Genomic DNA, 25,941 nt, shown 5'->3' with positions numbered 1-25,941 from the left:
GACTGATATATTTGTTTCTATAGTGTAATACTGGGATTAATTGATTGTAGCTTTCAGGTTTCAGGCTCAGAAAATTCTAGTGAGATGTAATGTTATTTTTTCACTTTGTTTAAAATTGTCTAGTAACAAATAAATATTCTTTCATCCATAGAAATTCCTACTTGTAAGTTTACTCACTGAAATGGCTATTAGTATATTAAAAATCAAATACTGTGATAAGGCTTACTTAATCATCTCATACTAAAATTATGAGAATACATCTAAAAGAAAATCTATTTAGCAATACAAATACTTAAAAGACTGTAGCTGAGATGTATCCAGGACTTTCAGATTTGAAAAAGCCAGACACATCAAGCCATGCTTTGTTGGTAATAGTAATAGTTGCATCTTGCACCTCCTTTTAAGCATCAGGATTAGGCTTCTTTAATGTAATAACCTAGAGTTTTTATTCTCAAGTGAAGTTTTCAACCTGTTAATTGTACTTTATACAGCTACAATACCAATGCAGCATGATGCTTCTGAAGTCTAGTATGTTTTCTGTCACTTTCTGAAACTGCAGATGTATACCTGTCTTCGTATTCAGGCCCATTCAAAAATGAAATATTTTTATAAAAAAATGCCAAAAAAATCCTCTTTTTTTTTTCTGAAATATGCAATTAATATAGCAACTGACTTGTGGCAAGGATAGAAAAAGTCAAAGCCATTCAACAGTTAAAAGTTAAATAAATTTTAAATAGCCTCTCCTTACTGCTCATGTCCCTGGGTGGACTTGCTTTCAAAAAATGTTTAACGCTTAACATGCTAGGAGGGTGAGGAGAAATGTTTTCCTGATTTTATATTCTTTACTATCAGCTTGATTAAAATAGTGCTCTTCCTTTCATAGAATTTTTCCAACAAAAAGAGAGATTATTTGATGCATATGGTTCCTTGTTGGAAGTGAGGTGTTGGTCTAAAATACATTTCTGTATTTCACTATAAACTAATTGATCTTCTAATAAAATGTGAAAACCAAACAAAGGGAAGTAAGAGATAAAATGCAAAAAGAGGTAATCTAATCAATTACTAGGTTATATATTTTCTTCTCAGACAGACTAGAATACCCATTACATATTCTGTATAATTTTTTAAGGTATGACAATATCTTCTGACATCTGTGATAAATTTTAAGATAAAAGCTTTTTTCACTAACTAGTCACAGAATCACAGAATGGTAAGTTTGGAAGGGACCACTGGGGTCATGTAGTCCAACCCTGCTTAAGCAGGGTTCCCCAGAGCACATTGCACAGGGCTGTGTCCAGAGGGCTTTTGAATATCTCCACAACCTCTTTGGGCAAGGCATGGTCACCGGCGCAGTAAAGAAGATCTTCCTCATGTACAGGGAGAATGAACTGCATTTCACTTTCTGCCCATTACCTCTCATTCTAATGCTACCACTGAGAAAAGTCAGGCTCTATCTTCTTCAAATACTTGTAGATATTGATAAGACTCCCTCTCAGTCATGTTTTCTGAGGCTGAATAGGCTCAACACCCTCTCTTTCCTAGTGAGACAGATGCTTCAGTCCTTTAATCATCTTTGTTGGCCTCCACTGGAGTTACTACAGCAGCTCCATGTCTCTCTTGTGATAAGAAACCCAGAGCTGGACACAGCAGTCCAGCTGTGGCCTCACCAGGGCTGAGTAGAGGGGCAGGATTGTCTCTCTTGACCCGATGGCCATGCTCTTCCTAATGCAGCTCAAGATACCATTGGCCTTCTTGGACACAATGAAGAGCTCACTGCTCATAGACAGCTTGTTGTCCACCAGGACTACCAGATCCTTGTCTGCAGAGCTTCTTTCCATCAGATCAGATTCCAGCCTGTGCTGGTGCATGGGGTTATTCTCCCTCAGGTGCAGGACCCTGCACTTGCCTTTCTAGAAGGCAGTTCCGCCCTGGCCATCTCTCTGACTTGTTGAGGTCCTTCTGAAGGGCTGTATAGCATTTTGGGGTATTGGCTGCTCCTACAGCTTTGTGTCATCAACAAAGTTACTGAGGAGGCATTTTCCTCTTAATCCAAGTCATTGATGAATAATTTAAAGTGTTAAACCTTGGGGTCACTGCTACTTGCAGACCTCCAACTACACCCTGTGTCACACCCCTCAGCTCTGCCACTCAGCCAGGTCTCAGTCTACCTTGTATATCTCCTGCTTATGCCTGAAATTTGACTGGAGTTCCTTGTTCGTCTGTGCAGGTCTCCTGTCCCTTTTGCTCAATTTCTTTCCCATCAGGATTCACTGTTCTTGAGCCTAGAGGAAGTGATCCTTGAATATTAACCAGCTCACTTGACACCTCTTCCCTCTAGAGCATGTTCCCATGGGCTTCTTCCAGGAAGGTTCCTGAAGAAGCCAAAATCCTTCTGAAGTCCAAGGTTACAATCTTAACCATTGTCCTGCTCTCTCCTTACTAGATCCTGAAGTCCAGGAGCTGTGTTCACTGTAGCCAAAGCTCTCCCAACCTTCACATCTCCAACCAGACCTTCCTTGTTAGTTAGTATAGGGTCCAACAGCTCACCTTTCCTATTGGGTCCTCCATCACCTGCATCAGAAAATTAACATCAATGTTCAGTCAATATTAATCATAACCAAAACCAAGTTCAATCACAATATACAGAATGACTACAGAATCTAGGTTAATTTGTTAAAATTTTGAAACCCGTACTCAAATAAAAATTTCAAACTCCAATATGCTTACTTTCAAAACATTCAAATCATTAATGTATAATTATTAACTATGAAATTGTATTTAAGACCTATTTTAGGTCAGTTTAATTTATGAAAGGAGGGAACCAGCAGACCTACCCATTCACAACAGATATATTATGGTTACATTCTCTGCATTAAATTGTTAAAAAAGAATGGTAAAAAAAGTTAATTGGCTTATTGTACTGCTTTGGTGAAAGGAATTGTCCTCTTTGATCTGCAGCATAATGAGATTTATTTTGAACATCAAAGTAATCTATAAAAACTGAACAGGGAGATGAGCAGCTACATATTTTCATGTCCTCTGAGGAGCAGGGTAGGAATCAGCAATGCAAATGCCATCGGATGAAGGGACAGTGTGAAAGAAAATTAATCCTTGCAGAAAGCAGCTGAACTTTGCATTCTGTCACCACGGTGCACTGAAAGACCTTGAACTGTTTTTTTCTCTTACACTGCTATAAATCTGATAGAAATCCATTGACAGTCCTGGACTGCTTCTGAATTCATGTTGGTGAACACTGGGTCAGAACTTAGTCCCTGATCTTTGTTTGTTGTTTTTTTTTTATCTGGCTCTATGATAAACAATTTCAACAGCTACTCCAGGATCTATATAACAGACTCTTAACACCCTTCACATATCTGTAGCAAAAGAACCCAGTACTGGGAAACAAACTTATGTGAGACTCTTAAGTCTCACACTGGCCTCAGTGATCCCACATGTCTCCACACAGCGTTGTCATTGGCTCTTCACAAAGGTTTTATATCCGGATTCCTTTTAAGTGTGAGCCTTTTCCATCCAGCCATGGTGAGATGTTGAACTACACTGTACTTCAGCAGCAGCAACATTTCACAACGTCAAGATATTTATTCCATCTACCTGTAAAGGACGCTCTCAGGAATACCTGTAAGATAGAGCAATCTCTTCTTCCAGTATTGGAGAGATTTATGTTATTAAGGAAACAGTTTGTTCTGAATATCAAAATGTGGAGATTTTAGGTTATATTTCAAATTTATACTGTTATGACATAACAGTCCTTAGTTTCAAACAGAATAGCACTATATACAGCACTATTTCAACTAACAATTTCTAAAGGAAAAGAATATTCTTTCTTTTAGGTTCAGATGTTCAAATTATCACTATTTAAACTACTTCATGTGCCCTTAATCGAATCTTTTCTGCATGGCAAATGGAGGAAAATGTTATGTAGTGCAGCAGATAAGCTTGAAAATTTGCAGATAAGCTCTTCACAAGGGCATGATGTTCATATAGAAATATCCTGTGTTTTTTTTCCTCTTAAGTATTATTTTCAATGGATCCTCTTGTGATTTCTAAAAAGCATCAAGTATCCAATTCCCACAGATAGATAATGCTGAGTGTGCAGCACTTGTGCAAATCAGGCTATTCATATGAATCCCTAAAAATAAAATGCTGCATGGTGGAAATGCTTGGTGTCGTTTTTTGGGAGGGGGAAGTAATTTGATTTTTTAATCTCTGTAAAATACTGTAGCAAAATGTCTTTGAGGTAGAAATAGATCAAAAGCTTATGAAAAAGGTCACTCACAAGAGAAAGTGCACAGAAGGGAGTCAATTTTTAATAATTTCAATGGTGGAAGGAGATATATGGCATTGCAAGTATCTCATACTAAAAATCATGTTAAAAAATTCCATGTTGACATTTTTAGGAAAATAATTTTATAATATCCACACTGGTATAACTCTTTTCCAGATTATGCTATAAATTTTTAGACATCAACATCAAAATTTATTGCTTCTGTTTTACTGAAAGAAAATATTTTAATTATCTAGTTTTTAAAATACTCTTGTTTTAAAGGAAATATCAGTGCTCCTTCCCCACTTTCTCTCACCTTCTCTCTCCTCATCCCTCTTCTGCTATCCCCTCCCCTCTCCTACTCTCTTTCCACATTTCCACAAGAAAAGGCAAACTGACTTCCTACAACCTCTGTTTTGAATCACAAAAAATTTAAAATCAAACTGCAATAATTTATATATGCAAACACCGCATAGAAATTCTGCAACCTTAGATTTTGAGAGCATTTTGAAAAAAATATAGATGTGGCTTCTGCTAAAAGGGTACAATATTTGTATGGTTGTTTATCTTCTCAGATTCAATTTGTCATTAACTTTATTAAGATGGACACCTAGTCAAAGTTTATTTACTAAGTTGAAAACATCTTGTAAAATTAAACATATTAAATTATTTATACAGTAACAGCGACATTCAGAACTGAGAAAAAAAAAATGGAATGGAGGCAACTCATAGGACTAGCTTATCTTAAAAATATATATCTATAATTCATTTCCCTTCTAGAACACTTTATTTGAATGCAATCCTAATGTAGCCCTAATTTATTTATTTGTCAGGGTTAACAACAGCCACTAGTTGTGCTTACTCTGGTGGAAATACTTATAAAGACCCACCTAAATATCTAATAATCAAGAACTTAACACCAGCTCCAACTCAATGCAAGTCTTAACTGGAATTATAGATGTATTTGTCAAAATTTATACGTGGAAACAAGTCCAAATTTTAACACCGTTTTCGTTATTGTGCATTCATTACTTAATTTAAGGATGATTATAAGTTACCCTAAAAACTAGTACTATATGCCAGCCAACAGATTTTATGCCAAGAATTAGTGGTGGTTATCTCTAAGTGTTCTTATACTTACAATGACTGTTTTCAGCTGCCACATCTTAACCTCTGGCTCTGTCAATCTACCACCCACATCACCCACTTGGTGACCCAGCAGTGGGATGCTTAATGCTATGTAGAAGTCATTATTCTATGTCTTGATAAACCCCCCACTGCTCTGCAGGTCCATAATGATCCTATTCTAATTATCTTGACTAATATCTAATTAATCTTGACTACTTAATGAGGCTGCTGCCTTTCAGACTGCTGTCTCTTTTGTTCTAACTTCAAAAGACATGTATCATTGAAAAAGTTAGCAGTAGAAAAATCCAATAATAGTTCTTTTATAGCTATAGCTGAATTGCACTGAATATTTGCATACTGTCATGGCCCTTGCATCTGATTCATACATAGTGCCAGGCAATACATCCACTTAAAATTCACCTCCTTGCAAATTTTCCCACCATAGTAACCACTAAGATGGGAGAAATGAAGAAATTAAGAAATTAAGGTAATAATTTTTTTTTTAAATCTTGTGCCTTGAGGAAGACAAAAGGAAAAGAACTCCTGAAGTCACTGAGATTGTCAAGGGATTTCATAGAGTTGTGGTTCAACCTGGATTATAGTGGGTAACCATCACTTGTAAATTCTAAAGATTCACACATGGATTTTTGATAGCTGCAAAATGAAGATTTGCTTGCATATATGATTTTTGAACTAGATCCTGGTAATCTTTCTGAAGAATATTCTAGGAACAGTAGTTCTTGTTTTTTTTAAGGTACCCTAACAACAAATAGCTTCTAAATGGAAGTCTCTTTGCATGGATGCAGGTACTCAGGGATGATAAAGAAAAACTAGATTAAGAAGATGACATATTCTCAGTAAGTATAATGTCCTTTGTCCTTTGCATAGAGGGACAATGTTGTCTTTGCAAATTTTATGTGCTCATGTGGAGACTTTCAGTTTGCCAAAAAGTATTCTGTGACTTTAGGCTTTGTGTCAAGTCTCAAAACAGGAATTTATATTAAAATTACTCTATGGAAATAATTATTAAAATTGTATTGAAACAAGATACTTCTTATAAGAAAGTGTAATAAAATGGTTCTATGATCAACTTCTGCTCCTTGTTCACAGGTGAAGGGTTGGGTAATACAAGAGAAAATGTGAGAATATGTCTGGGGCTTTCTGCGGTGGAAAGTATATTGAAGACTGATGAATCATATTTTTAACAGGAATGGTATTTAAAATATATTCTAAATTTTAAATTAAGTACTTATGAATAATAGTACATTATGTTTATGTTATAAATATTGGAGCAATATATTCCTGTTAGCAGGGAAATTCACTTTGGTGAATGTTGCATACAGAAGTTTCCATTGAATTCACATGGTACAGAATTAGACCACAGGTTTTTTATTACACAGTACTTTAATATTATTTTTTCATCCATGGAATGGGAATCTGATGACAATGGGTCTTTAAATATTACCTTAGAGCCGGAAAAGCAAAATGAAGACACATGCAAATTAAATGCTGAAAGGATTTCAATTAGTAAAAAAAAAAAAAAGTAGGTATGAATATACATATAGGTAACTATTTGTCTTTTCATTTGAATATTTGAATACTTTTCTAGATAAAATCAGTTTGTAACTGAGAATACGAGATGCCACTAATAATATTTTCTTATCATCTTATTAATTTATTAATTTGTTTCTTCGTTCATCCCCACATAACATCTCTTCCTAAAATCACGTGAGAAACCTAATGAAGATATTTCACAGGTCTTTTGGGTCTGGCTGGGACCGAGTTAATTTTATGCATAGCAGCCTGTAGGGATCTGTGTTTTGGATTTGTGACTGAAATAATGACGACACCAGCATTTTGATTTATGCTGAGCAGTCCTCATACATCATCAAGGCTTTATCTTTTTCCTACTCCTCCACCCAGTGAATAGAGTAGCAGTGAGCAAGAATTTATCAGGGGCACAGCCTTGACAGCTGATGTAAATTGATCAGAGGGATATTTCCTGGCATGTAACCTTATGCTCAGTAATAAAAGTCAAGCAAGGGGGTTTTAGGGAATTCAGACTTTGCTTGGAGACTGGCTGCTCATTGGTCTTTGTGCGATCAGTGACAGCCTTTTCATCACATATTTGGCTTATGTGCTTGGGTATTTTTTCCTCTTTTCTCTGCTAATTAAGCTGCCTTTAGCTCAACCAAGGAATTTTTCTCACGTTTGCTCTTCCTATTCTCTCTCCCATGCTGTTGTGTGTAGGAGAGAGTTAAGTGAGGAGCTGTGCAGTGCTCAGATGCTACCTGAGGTCAACTGTACAGGGAGTATTTCTGAATACCCTTATAATTTCTAGAATAGTTTCATCAATTTGCAAAATGAGCCTTAAATCCTTATTCAGAGTCTGAGTTATTATCTATTGAATCCATGATGAAACTCCAATTGACTTCTGATCAAACTGAGGAACTGGACCTGAAGGACCTAGTCTTGAAGGAAATATTTTTCTTTTTCTCACTGAAGAAACAGCAAGAACAAAGTATGTAGACGTTAGGTGTTTTCTCTTGGCTATTACCCCTGAGAAGACAGACGCCTCTAGGCCCAGAAGACAGTTTGCCTTTACTCAAACTCAATGTCAGTCCTGAAGACTTAGAACAGTCTTAAAAGCTAAGTTAAATTGATATCTAGATCTTCAGTGGCTAATGCTATCAGGAGGATTGCAGCTGAAAAGTTGCATGTAATAAAGTATCAGAGCAAAATTCAAAAAGTGGGGACCTCTTACTGAATGCAATCAATGGTGGTTCCACAGTTCACATTGGCGTTGGAGATGTTAGATTTGAGGTGAGAGAGAGGCACAAAAAGAGTCAGGCTTATATCCATGTGTGTCATGGACATTATGCACTTCTCCCAGCTCTCTTATTTAAACTGCAATTTAAAAGTGAAGCTGGGCAAACAAGGGAAAAGGAGACTCAGCAGACCAAAAAAGAAGTAGAAGTTGGTAGATGTTTTGGCTAATCTAAACACATGTGAAAAAGCAAAGCTATTAAGAATTAAATGCCTGTTGAAAGGGAATGATGAAAATCACATTATTTACTTTTGTGATTAACTGTGCCCTTGCTATTCATTCGGCATTTTGTGAAACAATCCAAAAAGTGATCCCAAATTGGGTAAATACTTGCAAAGGATTTGAAACCATGAAAAATAAGAAGCTCTTTGTGTTTGTCTTTCTCTGATTTTCAATACCATTTTAAAAAGTCACATCAAACCTCTCTTGAGAGAGGTATTTTGTTTTTTTTAAATATTGAATGCATATTGCATCCCATTAGAAATGTATCTCTACTCAGTTTGTCAAAATGGACATTTCAAACTGGCTGCCAAGATAAAGATGTCCTCATAAGTGTGGGCAACTCTGAGAATTACATTTGTCAGAGAGCTGCTCTAATAGAAAGCATAATTGAGACATTTAAGCTGCCCCAGTGCAAGAAATCCTCTCTGTACATCTGTGCTTCCTGGAACTTTAAACTCCAGGGACTTCAGTATAATTTGCCTAATACCGTGTTCCTGTCAGTAATGATGTCCAAGAATTATCCTGTTAATCTTTCCAATGTCAATTTCACAGACAGTGGTCATCAGAACTCTATTAAATTTCTCCAGGTAAATTCACTTTGCAGGAAGATCCTACATCAAACAGATGTTAGTGTGAGCAGGAACTGCAGTCAGCTACGAAGCTCTTCTGGGGCGAGTGGCACAGCATCTCCCCTAGAGCCGTGTTCCTCTGTCACACAGCCGTGAGAGCCAACTGAAGGGCCTGAGTGATGGCTCTGCACTGTTTCTCAGGCAAAGCTGTGCTGAAACAAGCTGTGCCATAAGACAAGAGTTGTTAGACAATGCTGAGATCAGTGCCCACAGAATGAGCTCTCGTTCTGAAAACTAGACCTAGTGAATCCAGGATATACTAAAGAGGTAGGAATACCTCCTAGGTGGCCAAGGCTACATCTGTTTTTAGCAATCATTACACAGCCCTGAAAAGGAACAAATAAATTCCCTGTTGCCAGTAGCTACTAACCTGCCTGTTGGTTTTATGAAAACTCAGCTACAGACAACAAAATTATACAGAATATTTCTGGTTTCACAGAAATAAAAATGTCAACTCCTTGCTCTCTGACAGGTATCATATAGAGAGTACAAACCTTTCTATACCTGAAATGGGAGCAGTGATTTGAAAAAGTAAAAAAAAATTGATAGGAGAATGTTTTCTACCTGTCCTTTTTCAGTCTTCAAGATTGTGGATCTTTCACACACTTCCCTCTGTCAAGAGAAATACAAATTATTCTATTCGTAATAAAAATTTCTGGACAATTTATTTCACCATATGTCATTTCTTCAAACTTTTCTTCCTTGTTTTCTTGGAGGATCTACTAGTGGTTCAATCCAAGAAACAGGATTTCAATGGGTGTTTCAGAAATTGCATATTGTTTTCTATCTCCACACAAGCATTAGTGCTCTATGCATGCAGCAGAAGAACCGGAGCAGTCTTTAACACCTAAAAATATGCAATTTAAAAACATACGCAATTTAATAATAGAAAATTCTGTTGAAAAATATATTGTCCTCTATCATAGTTTGAAAGTTCCTTTGTTATTTAAACTGTGACATTTCAGGTAATTTCTCACTTCCTCATAGAAAAACTGGTAAATTTTTTTTTTTTTTTTACATAGACTCTCTCTTATAGGAGGGAAATAAATAGTTTTTATTTTGTTAAAACCATCACTAATTCTCACAATATAATATTCCACATGTGTTATTGTGAGGGGATGAAAAACAAAATGGAGCTTCCTTTTAAAATTAAGTTTTTAGCTAAATTACAAAATAATGTAGACATAGTCAGTCATAACTATAGTCAGTAGTTAATAATCAGATGACAATCTTTGATTGTGCATAAATATTATAATTTAAAAACATCTAGAAAGGCAAAAATGCTAAAGAAAAGATAATAAAATCACTGCAGAAAATTTTGGTGTCTGTATGTTTCAGTAACATCTTGAAGTGACTGAACTTTTGTCTTGTTATCTGTATCCTGAAAGGGAAGGAAAGATTTAAGAGAAACATTGATTCATACAGACAGTGAAAATTAAAGTATTGATGCAAAAAGTGTCATGATTGTACACCTGAAGGTTTCACTCATAAAATAGAAACAGTGCACACAAAAAGAATTTCTAGGAAGTATTTTTTCAACAGTTTTTAAAGAGGTGAGGAATGGGCCTGCAGGGTTGTGAGGGAGATGATGGAAATAGCTAACAAAGATAATTGCTCAAAGGGTTGGGCATAATTGTTGCAGGCAATTCGCCCTCTGGAACTGAACCAGTATTTTGACAAAAGCCACAATTACAAGAAAAAAGGAGAGATGAAAAATCTACAAATCCTGCAGACAACAGCCAATATGAAAGAAGTCAGTGTCTAACCACTGGAGTCCAGGACAGATGAGACTAGTACATGATACAAACATACCATCATTGTCAGCTGTCTTGAAAATCACTCACCTGCTTAACAGAATCACTGAGAACTTCTTTATTTGATTTTTTTTTTTTTTTTAAGAGCAAAGATGTTATTTTCCATTTACTTGGTCAGATTCTAATTTGTTTCATTAAACTTTCCCTTTTAATATCACTATATACAATATTTTCATTAATTTTGCTCTGATTTATGGCATATTGCTGCATCCCACTAGCTACTGTTGTTTTGTACCCACAAGGGATATTCTGGTGGAGGGATGAGATCACATCCACCACAATGGATCTGCTTTGTCAGAAAAAATTGTTTGGCTATTAAGTGTTCTATGTATATGCATACTCAGTTGTCATTAAAGTCCATTCTAAAGCTGACAGTTTTGGTTTTATTTAATTAGTCTGCCCTTTTGAAATACTATAGATAATTAGCTGTGCATATATAGAACACTCAACACAAATATACTCATTTATTTGCTGTCTTTTATTTTAGTGTCATCTCACAACAAAGCTCTGTTTGTTATACACGGCAGATTTTGAGAAATAGGAAATAGTAGAAAAAATTAAGTTGACTGACATGAACCTGGCAATGAACAAGCATCAACTACGTAGTACCAGCAAAAGCACTCAACCTGACCCTATCTGTTTGCTGTCAGTCACATAAATAAACTGAAATGTTATTGCACTTGTATTTGCACAGAGGCATTTCTATTAATGCCAGTCCCAGTCCTCTGCTTTGGGTCTGTAAAACAGAGTGGTGCAGGGAGACCTGACAACTGCATCTCACATGAGCGAGCTGGCAGCGAGCTGAGCCCCAGCTGCAGCAGGAAAGAGGACGGATGGGTAGCTCATAAGGTCGTACACTGCATTTTTTTCGTTAAACTAATGAATGAGTGCCTGGATGCAGGCCATTCCATGGGTATTACTTAGCTTTTCTTCCCACAACATTATACTGTTTTTTGTAAAATTTGGCTTTTCCTAGTCATAGTCATTCATTCAGTTATTTTCAGTCATTCAGAATACCTTCGTTTCCCCACTGGAGGAATTAACGTGTCAATAGTTTAGCTTCTCTCTATTCAAACTGTGATACTGGATCACAAACAGTAGTTATGTGTATCCTAATCAAGGTGCTCTAATAATCTTTAAAAGAAAAAAAATTCTGTTTGGGAGCACAAAAGCATGTATCACTGTATGCATGGCCATGAAAATAAGTGCAAAACTGAACCATAAATTATTCAGAAGTTTCACATCAAGTGAAAACATGCAAATATTGAATTGGTTTTGTTATAGACATGTGTTTGCAAAGTCTTTTATGTAAAGTTCTTTGAAAGGAAAGTAAGATAGCTCTACTCAATACCAAAATAAACCAGACTCTTAGCTAATGCATTGGAAGCCATGAAAACACAGCTGTCTTTCCAGTCCCTTCACAGCCTTCCCAGCTGTGAATGATGTTTATTATAACCTGTCTACCCAGGGTGAAAATACCCAGATCTACACTCTAAAATGTTTGGTTATTTTCCACTGAGAAATGTTGAATTTTTACCTCACAGCTTGTCAGGACGGAGGAAACAGATGAAGTAATCCACTGCTCTGAAGACTTGAAACATGTTTTCCTAACAAGATACGTATTTTACTGAATGTGTTTACTGAACTTAAACATAGGTCAGACCACTAGTTACAAGACGTGAATGAAGTGATGAGATGCAATTCTCTATCAAAACATAGCTTTATTTTTATCCAACTGGAATCTTAGCCTGGGAATGGATCTGTGAACCCAGAACTGTGTTCCTGGCACTCTTAAAGGCATACAGCTAATATTGTATGAAGTTTAGATATATGACTTAGGATAGTACTCTAAGAAAGGTATATTATCAGCCTCTGTCAATCTAGTTAGCTACTGTTATTTACATTTTACTCTTGGATACATTTCTTCAAAATTTATCAGCAATCTGTGAAAAAAAGAGAGTATTTTTTAAGGGTCTTAATAAAAATAAGAAGATATTATATAGAAAATATGGATTGATTATAATTCCATGTCAAACTGCACAGACAACATCTGTTTTGATGAAGCAAATTCAGGGTCAGAATATAAGAAAGAAGAGTAAGAGCTAAGTACACAGGATAGAACATCCCATCCTTGTAAGCATCTGAAAAATTATGATGTGAGACAAAAGCTTTTTATAACTAAAAACCATTCAAGACCAAAAAGTAATTTGAAGGTGCCAGATTGCATGCAAAATACACATGCAAAATCTGGTGTACGTCCTTTTTGTCTTCAACATTCCACCACAGCTAGATGTTTTGAGGAATTACAATACCCTCCCTTCCAGACTAAATGGAAAAATTAGAGATGTTTCCCAGAAGAAGTCAGGAGGTAAAAAAAGATTGACCTGAACATGTAAGGTAATGCTAGAGATTTTGTTTCTGAAAGGTAAAGTTAATAGTTGGAAACTTGATATTGAAAATAACAGGTTTTCCAGCCTAATAGAAAAATGTAAAAAGATCCAAAAGGTGCAAGCTATAGACAAATGCAGATGTGACATTATTTTCACATGTAGGAAGAAAATTGAGTCATCAATACAACTTGAAAGGATTGTGGGGAATTTTCTTGTACTGAATACTTTTTAAAACAAATGCTTGATATTTCTTCTAGAAGCAAATAGCTGTTGCTCAACTCCAGCTATTAGACTTACATCAAGTATCAGCAACTCATTAGTAGCCCTGCTTGAATTTCAGGCAAACTATGGTATGAGTCTAGTCATCTCCTTTGATGCTTTTAATACTGTAAAAGTACTGAATTTCTTCCTTGGCTTTGCAATGTCTCCAATTTCCAAGTTTTTTGTTAAAATTTATATTAGTGACATGGATAAATTTTTAGGAATTTTTTTTTTATAATGAGTGAAATTATCTCAAAGAATTTAATCTCTTATTTTATGACTGATTTTGTGGGTTTTTTATCAAGATATTCATAATAATTTTCAAGAGACAGGAGGACACTGACTCAATTATCTTTGTAGTCAAGATGGACAGATCAATATTCAGAATATTGTGAACATTTATTATTTCTCATATTTCTGATACATTAAAATAATTTTAATCCAATTTGAAAAACATTACATTCCCATATCAATTAGTTGATCTTCACAAGATTCAGTTATACAACTTCATTCCACAGAAACTACTGTATTATTAATGAACAATATTAATTATTTTTTGAGTGACTCCTCACTGCTAAGTTAAAAAAACCAGCAACTTGTATAGATCACTTTATTGTTGTTATTGTTGCTGTTGTTGTTGTTATAGCAAGTTGAAAGACACTTGAAATAGATCTCATGGGAAAGATGTGGACCTGTATTGCTTTCTCAAAATGCGTCAGTTGAGTGGATAGTTGCTACCAGATAAGAGCAAATGAAAATATTTGGTACTAATAAAGTCTAATGTCTAAGAGTGAGGCCACTTTTATGAGCTTTAGGGTGTAATATGGAGTCATCTGAGCAGAAACAAAGAACTTGTCATTTGTTTTTTTACTTTGAACAGATTGACAATACATGTCAAACATCATCAGTCCAGCCATTGCAACAGAAAAACTTCAAGCAGAACAGGTCACTAATTATAATTATAGTATTATTATAATAATAAAAGAAATCTTAAGTATTCTCTGAAAGCGTAATTCACATCTAAAAATTACATTTGGGGCAGAAAAAAACCATGAATTCATCAATGCAAGTAAAATCTGTTCAATTAAAATGGAATCACTTTAGTTCCAAGTATACATCAAAATTCATTGCTTTTTACATTACTGAAAAAATGAAATTTTACATAGAAATTTAAATAAACCAAAAGTTTTCATGAGTGCATAAAGAAACAAAAACATATTCCATTATTATGTTACTAATATTAGCTTCAATGAGATTGAGCCCAGAAGCATTTGTTATTAATACCTGGCAATCCATTTTAGACATTTAACAAAAGGAATAATATCTAAAATACCTGCCTAAGGAACAATGATACTTAGCTGTAAGAATAAACATCAAGAAAAGTTTTTTTTTCCTTTATGAATACATATGATAGGAGAAATGTTAGCAGATAGCATTACTGTGAGCAGTCACATACACTCCATTTACCTGAAGGTGCACATGTTTAGATGGTGAAAATTATTTTATTATTGGTTTTGGAGTTGTCTGTTTCTTTTATGAGAACAATATGTCAGAAAAGCATTTGTGTCTAGCTGTCATCTGACCTGATGTAACTTCTTAGAAAAGAGCTGTTACCTTTCAACAACAGGAACAAAATAAAGACATACACAATGTCTAAAATTTTTCCAATCACTTTATTCACCCCTTGTTTATACCTTGTTCACTCCTGGACTTGCTTTGTGAGGGCTACTCCAGTTCCTGGGATTCACTGACAGAAATAAGGTGTGGGTTTGGATTTTTTTGCTTGGTTTTTTGGTTTTTTTTTCCCCTCTCCTGTAGATTAGCATCTCACTGAGGTGGATTCACAAGATATAGAAGTTTTGTCACTTGTCTGCCTGGAGTTGGTATATACCACATAATTAAACAACACTCTGTCCAGACTGTCTCTTTATATCTTTGTATCTGCAAGAGGTATTTATTTTACTGTATTAAAAAAGATCTATTTTTTAAATAATCCTTGTATCAGAGTACAAAATCAGTATATTAAATTACTTTTAAAATTGCACAATCTGTAAGATTTTTTTCCTTACATTTTCAAGAACTTTAATTTTTATCTAAGACAATTTAAAAATTTTCATATATGTTTCTCAATTGAAATGATATGTGTTGGAATAAAAGGTAGTCCATACAGGTAAATTGACAATAAAAGTGGTAAACCAATGAAGCAGTTAATGTCTTACTTAAAAAGTAACATATCACAGGACAATTAAAAAGTGTCCTGTGATATGGACTGTGAAAGATTGGGATTGTATCAAAGTCCAGTCTCTGAACTTGTTCAGTCTGTCCCATGTGTATTTCTGATTCTTATCTGTGATTTATTAGCATGTTTTTATCTAAGATCTTTGATCAACTGTGTCAAGTAAAAAGTCTTATTTCTCATCATTTATTTTGGTTATTATATTTTAGGTATTTATTTAATCGAAGTATCAGACTCCTTCAGTCCACAAGCTCCTAAATGTGAAGTGGAAAATAATGTATGGAAGGGGATTTGGATAATTCAGCTCATTACGAATTATCCATTATAAGATCTTTATTTTAGGCAAAGCCAGATCATCACCCACTCAAAACTCTTCTGCAGAGAGCTGGTTCTGGGAAAATCTGCAAGAGAAACCAGGTTTCTGGAAAATACCCTAGAGATGTGTCTCCATCCAATTGATAGGGCTTATCTGTATGCTTTAGATGAATCAACACACCAAGATTGTGGTACTTACCAGAAAAGAGACATTTATTATCATAATTCTGTGTTTTCAGAGGGACAAATATCATCAATTATTAGACACTCTCCAGTAAGACACACAAGATTTGAAGCATCTAAACTATGGATTTGGGCAGCCAGGTAAGTTAACTCAGCCATTTCTTTGCATCTTTTTTAAATACATATGATTTTAATTTCAAAGGATATTTCAATGGCAGCTGTCTGGAAGACTAAAAGTGTAAGTTGGACAAATATTCAAAGGATAAATGGGTTTTGCCATTTTTATCTCCCCATGTTACCCAGTTACATAAAACTGCCAGTACATTCTTTTCAGTGTACTGGAAAGTCTCCTGAAAAACATAGTGAAACCATCATATGCATGTATGCACCCAGACTGCCCTGTTCTCTCTGCAGTCTTGAAGAGATGTGGTTTCTAAAAGATTATTATTGCAGTTAAAAGGATTATCAATTTCATAAATTCTGATTATGGTCTTGTATTTCTTTTTATTGATCCTTTTGGGGAGCTTAATAACTTAGATGAGGATGTATCTGCATTTGTTGGGAAAATTTGTTCAGAGCTATGAAAATGACGTTGTGAAATAGCTTGACTGGTCCTTTGCCAACATACTTCCCATCAGGATGATGGGAAAGAGTAAGAAAGATCTCAGAATTGTTCACAATGACAAAATAGCAGGTAACCAAGCTGCATAATTTTGCCCTTTAAAAGATTGAAAATATGGAGTAAACAATTTTTTCTAATGCTAGCATAATTATATATTATAGAGCTAATGTTTCAGGATTTTGGTTTCAAGAGTATCTCAGCATGCAAGGGCTTTTGAATTTGCAGTCTGCTTGCTTGCAGATAGAATAAGGCACATGAGACAATATATCGCCAGAGTACAAAGAAGTTCTGGAACCAAGTATCTTCATGAGAGAGTGTGTTCTTCTGAAACCTAGCTTTTGTTCCCTATTTTGCCATTTGAGCTCCATCTGACCTTTGGCAAGTCCCATAAGGCAGAACCACAGATTACATTGCTGTTTAAATCCAAAACTAATATTCTCAAAGTCCTCAGCCAGGACTCATTGTAATGTTAAAATTCCCAAAGATATTTCAATTTCTGTCTCTGAATAAGCCTAGAAACAGGGCAGTTTTTACAGTTTGGCAGCCACAACCTATACTTTCCCCTTCTGCAAAGGCAATGCAACAAGCTCCCTGGAAAAGCAATCTGAAGGAACAGCAGGAAAGACTGAGAGGCTACTGCTTCGATCAGGCATAGGTCTGTCTGGGTGTCATGAGTTTGGCATCAGGCAAAGACAGAAATTATTATCTGCACAACTGTTCCAACAGTATGGCTACTGAAGGAGAAAAAAAGCTGCTATGTCTTTTGATGGTGCCTGTCCACAGCTCCAGATTGGAAAGATTTAGGAACCAGTAAGATGAAGCTGTCTTACTCAGAGTACCAGACTGTAAGGTACCCCGTGGAATACAAGGACTATAGGCCTAGTTCATGCTTTTCTCCTTGATTATCTGGCTTATTAAAACAAAGAACCCTTTCCAATTACAAATTCCTGGAGATCACAAATAGTGATTTAAAACCTTTATCTTTCTCCAGCGTATTTTTTTTGCTTTCTCTTTTAACAGAGACATATAAAAGTATAATAGTTATAGAAATTGAAAATTTTGATTCAATTAAATAGTTACTTATCCTAGAGTGCCCAGCACTCTTGGTCTCATGAGGCAATGCATTTAAGTGGTTCTCACTCAGCCCTGCTCTGTCACTGCTGCTAAGTGGCAATCTTGTACCCTTCCTAGGTGACTCTTGGTTAGAGACACATTTAGAATTTAAATGGCTAAGACAACATACTCATGCATTACTCAATTCCTCAAAACAACCGTAATGTGGATCAACTTTGAGGGCAAATTAAAGTTTTTAATATCGTAAGTGGAAGCTTCCACAAAGTTATTCTAAAAGCCACAGCTCCTCCTGCAACCCTTGTCCCAGAGCATTTCTAACACTCACTTTTGAATGTTTTCCTGTTTGGTTAAATGTTCCACGAATAAAAGTAAGTCAATATAGGCAATAAAGAAATTAAGGTGTCTAAGGAAGGCTTAGAAAGAGATGGGATATTTACATGCAAAACTTTATTGTATAAATCCTAGCTGCGACTTGACACTCTTCTTGCTTCTGACTTGGATGTTTCAGAAGCATTTAGAGTTGGGAATCTTTATGGATTCCAGTACATTTCCCATTCTAAGGAGCTAACAAGGTCCTTAATAAATGCATATCCTAACTATTTAGGGCTTAGAAGTCTAATATTCTTACCTTAAAATTTCTTACAGCCTAGAACTGTTCTAATTATAAAAAACAAAACAAAACAAATAAAAAAAGTTTAGATATTTGCCCAAGGATGTTTGGCATGGTTCTCATGAATGAAAGAGGGGTTTGTAACCAGTAGTAATGATACCTCTTTTTATATAAATATAACTAAAATTAATGTTTCCCCTGAGACTGAGGTTTATTCTCCCTGCTTACAACTTGAGCTGGGTGGTTCTAAACCTGTGTTTCACATATTATACATACTCACAGGATTTTTCAGTGGAGCCTTTCCACAGTTAATAGTTTGAATGGGCATTTTAAGATTTACTAAACTCTGATATCTATTCTATTTTACTTTTTATTAAATGTTTTTTACAACCCCTGTTTTTGCTACAGTAGCAAGTTGAAATGTAAAGCCATTCTTTTGCTTGAAATTCTCAACTCTCCTCCCAAATATATTACAATCCCTTTCTATTAAACCATAAATGGTTTTGGTTTTTATATATGTAACAAAATCAATTTTACCCTTTACCCCATCACCCTTTTTTTCAATGTTCCCTGTCAGAATTTTCTATGTATTGGACTTATTCTACATAAATCAAATATTGTGTATGTAGTATACATAGGAAAAAAGTGAGAATATGAAGAAATGTGTGAAGGAATTCCATAGATTTTGCTTAGAGAACTGCTTCCATAGCTTAGTCAATATTTGCTTACAAGGTCAGAACAGCTCTGTGACTTAATTCTGGGAGAATTATATTCTATGTCTGCTACAGGAAAGCTTTGTTTTGATTCTAGCTCCTTTTCCCGGCTGTAAACTGGCTGCTCTGCTTTTACCTTGAATGGATGCAGCAAATCTTTATAAATCTGATTGAAAATTAGTTTGGTCACAGCTGTCAGACCTGTAAAAAGACAGAGAGGGATAATAGGGATGTGTATTAAAAATCCAGTGGTGCAAGTGCAAGTTTATTCAGTTCTTGGAGTGAATGAAATAACATGGATGATATTACATACCAGGTTGCATTTGCATTCCAGGCTTAGGCGAGCTCTGACAATTTCACATAGTCATGAAATTTTTATGTTGGGATTTCTAACGTTTACAACCATTCAATTCCTCAAAACATTCTTTAAAACATTCTTTGGTGTTAGGAAGTCTTCATCACAATCCAAATTTTTCTAGAGAATATCTAGGTATTCTATCTTTTGCAGGATATTTTCTTAGTTCACTTTACTGGCATCATTATATCAGGCTGATCTCTGGGACAGGGTGAAAGACTAAGGTCTAATACTGCATTTACATGGCTAGTGGGGTGGAAATGACCAAAGAATAGAGTTCATAAATAAGGTATTTATTTCCCCACTCTCTAAAATAACTATGGCCCCACTCAAAGACAGTGAAAATCCTAAAGACTTATGTTCTTTCTAAAAATTGACTAAACATTCCCTAAGACCCCTACATATTTCAAAAATCTTTGTCTAATTTCAAAAAGCTTTACCTTTAACCTAAATAAATGCTGCAATCTACTTTATAGGGCATTTCAAAATAGCAAGAAGATTAAAAATATAAAAAATACCTCCTCATCTATAATTTCTATGATAATTTTATAGATATGTATTACATTAAATCACTAAATGATGAGATACTGGCATGCAAGTCCCTTGACACACACACATCATTCCAATAACTGCTAACAAACATTGCTTCCTCTTTGCAGAGATGAAAGAAAAAATGCTCTTCTGATTCTGAAAGATTTTAGTCCACAATAAACACTGAGATATTTACATGCAAAAGCAGGCTTGGGCTTCACTGAATAGCCGACCAGAGCAGTTATAAACACAGCAGGAAAACAGTTTGTTGATAGCACTAGTTAGTTCAGAGGCACTGTGCAATTTAGAAATAAAAGTGTGATTACTCAGTGCTTTATAAAATTCTTTATAAAATTTGCAATAAACAATTACATAGTGATTCACCCACATTTTTAATACCTCTCTACTAAGCACATTATAAGGTTCTATATAATTTAATTTTTCTGAATGGATCATTTGTAATTTGAATACAGCACATTGGGTTTTTGTTCTTAATAAAAGTAGTGCAATCAAACCTAATCACCATATACAAGGGGTGGTATCGATAATAATTTTAGATCTGGGGTTTTTTTACAATTATTGCATTCAAGCTGAGATCAAAAGGTTAACTCTCAACACGTTCCACAGTTATGCACAATTTCAGTCTATTGACTGAGCTATAGATCAAGGTAGCAGCAGGTTCTCTCTGGCTAAAAAGAAAAGAGTCTTACTTATTTCCTCATCATTGATTAATCCCGAGTGAAATTAATGTTTAATAGCTGCATTGTTCCAGTACATGTCCATTTTGACCTTCTTGTTAAAATAAACATGTAATTTAATGGTATTATCAATATCATTTGCTTGAAGAATCTTCTAGTATTTGGGAAGCAGAAATGTGCTTCTATTTGCTAGTAATTGTTTCTTGACCTTTACAAAAGCAGTGTTTTGTGCCTATAAGCACAGATTTATTCACAATACAAATTTCCATTGTTAAACAGGGAGAAAAAAAGACACCTCTAAATATGGAATAAAAAAAAAAATAAGAATAATATTTGCATAGTGACATGGATTTCATTATTTATGAATTCCCAAATCATAAGCAGGTGAAAAATTATTTAGCATCTCCAGATTTTAAACAAAAGTAGAGAGGTGACCTCCAGCATCTGCTCTTATTTTGCTGCATGGCAGGAATTTTAGGAACTAGAATTGCTTTTCAGCAGCTGGACCCATCGCTTCCTCAATGGTGTAATGAAAACAAGTGGAATCTCTCACAGGCATAAAGACTGTGATGCTAAGCTGTGTCATGCTTCCAGTCAGCCAGGAATGACTAAAATATGGCAATGAGTCTGGAATGTATTTCAAGACATAAGAAACAGCATGATTTTCGAAGGACATAGAGATGGAACTCAAAATGCCTGAGAAGACAGCAGTGAGACAGCCAGTACTGTACCACTTAAAATAAGAATAATCTTGTTCTTAATCACAGATCAGACCAGTCTTCCAGAAAGTCCAGTGTGCAGACCAGAATGGACCAAAACCTGTGGTGATCTAAAACAGGCTCTATCCATTTCTGAAGTATTATTCTAGCTAAGAAGGAACCTGCCTCCCTGTCTGTTCAGCAAACCAAGCACAGGCAGCATCTGGAAATGAAGTTGGATAAAGCGCAGTGATGGATCTACTTTTTCATGAAGTACTGGACTAAGCTTACCAGCACACCTTACATCTCTCCCTAAATTGCCTTTGCTCCCTCTCTGAGCTCAGAAGCAGTCACTTTGGGTGGAAAAATGACCAATGGGCACCACAGAGCTGCTAGTCCCAAAATAAGAACAGGATGATGAAACACTGCTGCTGATTTCAACACCTGCAGAAAACTACACTCCAGATAAGTCACTCCTCTTCCCACACCACCTACGGTAAGGCCAGGATAAAAAATTAAATAAATAAATAAATAAATAAATAAATAAAATTTAAAAATTTAAAAATAAAAAAAAAATTAAAAAATTTAAAAGAAAAGAGAGAGAGAGTAAGCGCTAATGATTTACTAAAAGCTCAAAGCAGTGGAATAAGACTGTAACAACATCACAATAACAACAGCAATATTAGTGACATTAGTATACAAAAAGAGATGGTGTTTAACCCTTAAAAGGATATTCAGCACTGGGAATACAGTGAGGATGGCAGATGCTCGCTGTAGGACATGTCTGAGTGGGCTCCCCAAAGGAAACAAAGGCAATATAGGGGAAGCTCCCACGGCCATTGTTTTCCCCCCCCAGCTCAAAAGCAATGAAGAGCAAGGACAGACAAACCCCTGGAAGCTGGGTCACAGGAGCAGGGCTTCACTGAGCCCAGTTTAACTCAGCTGCGTGCGCTGTCCCTTCCGTCACCCAGCGGCACTCGGAGCTGTCGCTGCAGCACCGCGGCCGGGAGTGGCACTGCTGCCCCTCCCCAGCACCTCTCCCGCAAAAAGGGCCTGGAGGAAAAGGGGTGGGACAGGGGGGAGCACAGGATGGGCCCCACAGCTCCAGTGCTGGAGACAGCAAGAGCAGACAGAGCATCTCTGGTTCGGTGCCACCGCTTTTCTTGGCAGAGCCACGTGCCAGCGATGCTGTCGGTGGAACAGAATAACAGCTCGGTCAGAGCACCAAGCCCTGCCCTCCTCTCTGTAACCGGGAGAAACACATTCTCAAACCGTCAGAAGCTCAGGTTAATTTTATATGTGCTAGTTTTGCAATTCCCTCTGACTTACAGGCACTAAGCAATAACGAAACACAAACACTTCCAGAAAATAGTTAGGACAAGTGTTACTTCTGGATTTCTACCCATGTCTGTTTCCAGGGGTACAGTCATAAAAGTACATAACCACCAAAGAGTTTTCATTCTGTGAATAATACATACTTTATAAACCTTTACTCCTGAAGCATTAGCCACACTTTTAGGAGGTAATTGTGATAGTTCCCATATTACAGCTGGAAAATGATGCATAGTTCCAGTGATTGACTTTGCCAAGGTCAGGAAATGATTTAGTGGTGCAGCTCAAAATAGCTTATTCTAAGTCCTCTGTTGTAACCACTAGTCCCCATTTTCTCCATCAGGAAATTTCCTCTGGGAGGAAAGAAGATTTAAGGATGTGGGAAGAGAATACATACACATTTGGTAGTCAATACTGATGAAATCAGGTAATACTGCTCTACACTGGTTAGAAAACCTGCCGTGCTTATCTAGATGTAATCATCATCTAACGATTATTTCTGGCAGTATCTTACAGTATGTTCTGTCACCTTTCCACTGACAAAGCCTTTATATCTTATTATTGCATTACTTAAAATGTCTGTTGCCAGCCCACCCAGCATGCTTCTTAAATAATTATAAGCTGTACTATGTTTCTGGCAGCAGAGATAAAGAACTCTGCTCCTACCAACAGGAGATTAGCAATCTCGTTCATTAGCAATTGTAAAAAATATTCTGTTATTATGAATTAATTTTTTTATTACTGTTATTACTATTGAACAGCAAGCTACATGCATCTGCATGTTTGAGATGGCAGGGCTTCCACGCTCACAGTAAGGCCTGCCCTAAGAGCATTTCAATGGTGGGTGAAAATCCCTGTTTCTTGTCTGTTTAGAAATTTAGAAATCCATCACAGGGCTCTCTCAACACTTAACACCCACGTACTCTTTAAAGAATAGTTTGCTAGATTCTTCAGAGAGCTTCTCACACAGACACAGGTTTTCATTTTAGTGTGGGAGAGGTGGTTCCCTGCAGAAAAACTGAACTTTGTTTAGTTGGTGGTTTTGTTTGTTTTGGGTTTTGGTTGGTTGGTTGGTTTTGCTGTTCTTTGTGGTATTTGCAAAATATTTGTTCTAGCAAAATTCTAGCAAAGATGTGAGTTTTCATTTTTCCTTGAAAATTTTGTCACCACTGAGGATGCAAAAGGGGAAGATATATTTTAGAAGGCTTTGTGAAGAAACAATGTGAAGAAAGCCTTCCAATGTTATTACACATAATTGTTACTGAGGGGGTTTCCTTTAGTGATAGGAAGTTTTTTTGATTCTACTAGTTTCTGTAGTCCAACCAACTACAATTTCTAGACATAATGAAAGGACTGACAGGGAGGTAGGGAAAGGTATCTGGGGTGGGATTATTGTGGGATTCATTTAAAAGAAATGGTGGGAGAGTGCTCTTCCCTTTGAGGATATTTTGCCTGTGTTGCTTCAGAAGGCTGAGACATTGAAAAACATCTTCTTCTGGCTTCAATATATCCTTAGGCATTTTTCCACATAATGAAACAAGATTGCAATTCTAAAATGTCTAGTTCCTGTGCCCAAAGCAACCTTCAAGCTATTACCTCTCCCCTTTTTCTGTCATGGGTAGTGGCTCATACCTGCAGGCAGATCACACTGGATCGGCAGGGATGGTGACAGTCCTCTGTTGCTGTCCCAGCCTTTTTGCTAACATTGCCTAGCACCATAGGAGGGCCCACTGAGTAGTTCAGGAAACATTTTAGGATGTCAGATACTGACGTTGTTGGAAATCATCCAGATCCATGTCTTTAGAAGCATTTATAAATCACATTTATTTGTCATTCCAAAGGGGTTGGTAAGTTAGGGCTGAAGTTTGCAGCAGACAAAGACAGCAACCATTTCATTCAGTCTAGCTAAGTCTGCTGGCATGATGCTGATGCGAAATGCCTTAAAGTACAGAAATGTTTTGCTGTTGCAATGTATGGGAGAAAAATACCCTTCTTAGTCAGGATAACAACTGGTAGTAGTCACCTATAGGGTCTGTACACAGTTGTAATTCCATCTCAGGGCTGAGCACAGCCATTTCTGAACTGAGAACTGTCATCAAACAAGTCCTAGGGAGAGAATTGAAACCTTGTGCGTGCAGTAAGTGGCCACCTATTATATCAGTGTCATAGGTTTCCCAGACCTCTACTTCCACTGCCAGATTTCTTTCCACTTCTCAGAAAGACAGAAAAAGGCACATTTGTGTAGTATTGTATGACACTGGATCCCACGAGCTGCCCTCACAGTTAGGCCCTATTTTCATAAATTTCCTTACTGAACCCAGAGCAACAGGGTCTACTAGAAGTAAGAGGCATATTTACAGAGCTGGATACAAACACAGCTGGGTCCTTGCCTGCGTGGGGAACTGTTGGTCACAACATAGTCTATGTGGAAAATTTACTGTACACCCACCCATAGGAAACAGTATACAGCTACACTTAGAAACATGAAGTTTAGAACAGGAAAAATGTCAGTGTGGTTATTGGCTATTTTCATTCCATAGTAGGTAATAATAGAAATTTCAAACTGAATTTCCAGAAAATGCAAGATGCAATTATACAGAGGAAAACCCCATCTGGATTATGGCATACTGTAATGATTCACTACATCAAAAAAAAATTAATTCAAATTAATGTAGACTGTGCAATCAAGCTTTCTACCTTAATGCATACATCCTAGGCTTTTGAAAGAAGAAGAATTAGATCTGCTGCTGCTCTCTGTGTATTCAAATGGATATGGCACTCAGAAAATTAGCTATTGCAAGTTTTCTAGATAGTTTTGTATTTGTCATAATACTGATGTAATAATATGTGGATTTTTTCCCTCTAGGCAGAAATGTATTTTATTTGGTGTTTTCTTTCTAAGAGTAAGAATCTTGATTAAATACACTTCAAAATATTTTGATTATGAGCTTAGGGCAGCTGAACCATTCCTCTGCTGAGAGATATCAGTATTATTCAAGAAACAAAATCTTTCTTTTT

Source organism: Pseudopodoces humilis, chromosome 7, assembly GCF_049639895.1.
Source record: "Pseudopodoces humilis isolate 2021_Gansu_Grassland_sample_001 chromosome 7, ASM4963989v1, whole genome shotgun sequence".
Classification (NCBI taxonomy): domain Eukaryota; kingdom Metazoa; phylum Chordata; class Aves; order Passeriformes; family Paridae; genus Pseudopodoces; species Pseudopodoces humilis.
Note: the sequence above shows the minus strand (reverse complement) of the source record.